Source organism: Bactrocera tryoni, chromosome 2, assembly GCF_016617805.1.
Source record: "Bactrocera tryoni isolate S06 chromosome 2, CSIRO_BtryS06_freeze2, whole genome shotgun sequence".
Taxonomy (NCBI): Eukaryota; Metazoa; Arthropoda; class Insecta; order Diptera; family Tephritidae; genus Bactrocera; species Bactrocera tryoni.
Window position 1 is genome coordinate 50,754,579 of NC_052500.1, and position 3,280 is coordinate 50,757,858.

Sequence of the window (3,280 nt, forward strand, 5' to 3'; positions counted from 1 at the left end):
AGGTGGGCGCTCTCCAATTGTTTTCATCGAGCCTGGCGTCAAAGTAAATGCGACATATTATCGGGAAAGTGTTCTAAAGGCTGCTTTGAAGCCGTGGGTCGCAACCCATAGACGTTTCAACAAGACTCATCACCGTCTCACAAAGCGCGAGTGAACCAAGAATGGCTGAAAAACAACGTTCTAAACTTCATTACGACCGCACAATGGCTCTCGAATTCACCAGATGCGAATCCAATGGATTATTCTCTCTGTGCCATTTTGGAGAGCAAGGTCCGAAGTAAAAAATGCACCAGTCTCAAGATGCTGAAGAAAGCCATTGTCCGTGAGTGGGCCAAAACAGCGGCAAGTCACATTCGGGCAGCTTGCGATTCGTTTTTTGACCGTCTCAAGGCCATAGTTAAGGCAAAAGGTGGTCATATCGAGCAGAAGTGAATTGGTCCTAAATTTATGATTATTTTCACACATTCTGTACTTTAAAATAAAGAAAAATAATTTTCCAAACCGAATTTATGGCTTTTTTAATTGGTTACACTTCGAGTGTCGGACCCTGTATTAATATAGGAATGCCATCACAGTCAGCTGATTGACAGCCCAACTGGTTATTGCGATTTTTTCATAGTGACAGTCGTATTTTCAGTTTTTTAATAACAAAGACAGGTTTCCAACCAATCGACTAAATAAATGTCAGATGGTGAAAGTAAATACAAAATGTATTCTAAACTAACGTAAAAGTATGGTAAGAATGGTGTCGTTTTGTAAATAAAAATTTACATATTCTTAAATATGTTTGTGATACAAACACACTACATTTATTTAAACAATATTTTGGTTAAATTTGGTCCGCGCTGACAAAAAACTACTTTTCAAGTATTTTCCAATACAAGCATGTCAACGCTTATTCCATTTTTCCATATAAATACTTGTTATAAGCGTCAGATGGCTTTAAAAAAATATGGAATTTCAGCTACTTTGACGAGCGTCTGTTATGTAACCTCTTTTCGATGTCGGATTTGCAAAAGATTCAAATATTTTGTTACGGGTCTATAAGATATGCTGAGATCTTCTTCATCTCTCTGATACCAACACGACGATTTTCAAGCACTGTTTCTTCAACTTTTTCGAGTTATCGTCATTAATAGAGGTGAATGGGCGATTTGCGTAAGGCAAATTTTTATAAATACAAACATCGTGATTTTATTTAATCCATAGAAAAAATCGTCGGGCAATTTTTCGTCTCGTACACAAACAGTTCCCCAATACACATTAATTGTCATATGTAGATGAACATAAAAATGCTTGCAGCAATATCGAAACATTTTTATAGATTCAATTTGCGAGCAGTTTAGTGACTGAATCAAGTACTTGGGAATATGAAGCAATTGATTTACCTTATTCACCACATCATCAGCGAAGAATTATTTGTGTAATCTATTGTGTCATCCTATTTCGAAATATAAACTATAAGAACTATTGTTGTACTAATAATGAAGCACTACAATTGTACAGACAATTTATCACTTTCTCTTCATTAGAGCACATTTATTAGTTTCTATAATCCAAAAGCAAAAATCATCTGTATATCTAAGAATTTTTCGTATGATAATCAGAATGATTTTGTCCACCTTAATATCTGTAATTAACCCAACGAATCAACAATGAAACCTTGCACTTCAATAAAAGCAATTTTTACACCTTTTCTCAAAAATATATATTTTAAATAAAATAGCGAATTTTCTACATTTTTTGGAAGTCTTAATTCAATAACACCTACTGAAGTCAAAAAAACTATAACTGCTGAATATAAAATTATCATAGATCAGTAAATTTTTCCTGAATTCTCTGAAAAATTCTATATTTATAATACCGGTTATAATCAGCGGACAACACAACGAGCTACCCTTCAACATTTTATAACAATCGTTTTTTAGTTATTTCTGTTACATACATATACTTTTTCAAAAAAATGTATCACATATACCAATAAATATTCATATATGTATACTTGTAGATTTTTATATTTTTGCAACAATAAACGGTTATATATATACATTTTTTTTAACTATTAATTTTTTTCAATAACCTCATGAAATTTCCTTGGAAATACCCTAAACAAATTTTCTGAAAATTTGAGCCCTTAATATTAACATTAAGGACTGGACCAAAGATGTAAAAATTTTCCATTGAAAATACTTACATGAAAATCGTGATTTTTTTTCTTTAAATTTCTACAGCTAGGAGGCATTTTATGGAATTGGTATTGTATTTAAGGTACCTTAATGAAACCCAGGGAAGATTTTTTAATATGTGTCATGATAATAGTTAATAGATCGATTCGGTTCGATAAATTTATACTACATATAATTATTTTCGTTTTTCTATTAAACATTATGGTGAATATGTCGGACAGTATGAGTTATATATGTACATATGTATAGCTTGGATTTGGATTTTCTGGCCTTTAGGTATTTAACTGGCTTAGATTCTCGCAAGTTGCCAGAGTATAAAATAATCTGTTACACCTACACTTAGCCCTTCCTTACTTGCTAAATCGCATTACGTCAAATGTTTAAAATTTTGACTTTATACTAGATTATATGTGTATTAGTAAACAAAGCTACTTAGCATTCATTATCACGTTCTAGCGGAAGCGTTGGCAAATAGCGTGTAGTATTGAAATATAGCTGACTAATCCACGGTACGTAAATATTTTAAACACTATTCAAATAGCTTTTAGTAAATGTGAGTCTAATGAAGTATTCACGAGCAAATGTTTATTATACAATATAATTTGATAACATCGGAGGGCAACAACAATGTAGCTGGTATGAAGCAGAAAACAAATTATAAGTTTGACATTTTGTAGTAAAAAAATGAATCAGTTCTTTTTTGAAAAATTATTTTAAAAACTATTTTATTACTTTTAAAATTTTCAAATATAAATTATATAGTATACAAAACGTTATAACTGTAATTGCGCCACCAGGAACATATGTGCCCGGGTAGCTCAGTCGGTAGAGCATTGGACTTTTAATCCAAGGGTCCAGGGTTCAAGTCCCTGCTCGGGCGAGTTTAATTTTTTTTTTATTAAAATAAAACTTTTTTATATATTGTAATGTTATTAAATTATTTTAATCGCTTACGAAATTAAATTTTGTTTCTCAACATAATATAGTATGTATAAACAAATATATTTTTTTCGGAGAATTAAGTTAAGTCCTACGCAATCATACTATGATTAGTTAATTAAGTTAGCTGAGTGAACTTTTATTATAAAATAAAT

At 31.3% G+C, this 3,280-nt stretch overlaps 1 non-coding gene across 1 annotated transcript; it reads left to right on the forward strand.

Annotated features, from left to right (window-relative positions):
- Positions 1–2,993: 2,993 nt before the first annotated feature.
- Trnak-uuu lies at positions 2,994–3,066 on the forward strand. Its single transcript has one exon. It is a non-coding gene; the product is annotated as a tRNA-Lys (tRNA).
- The last annotated feature ends 214 nt before the right edge of the window (positions 3,067–3,280 follow it).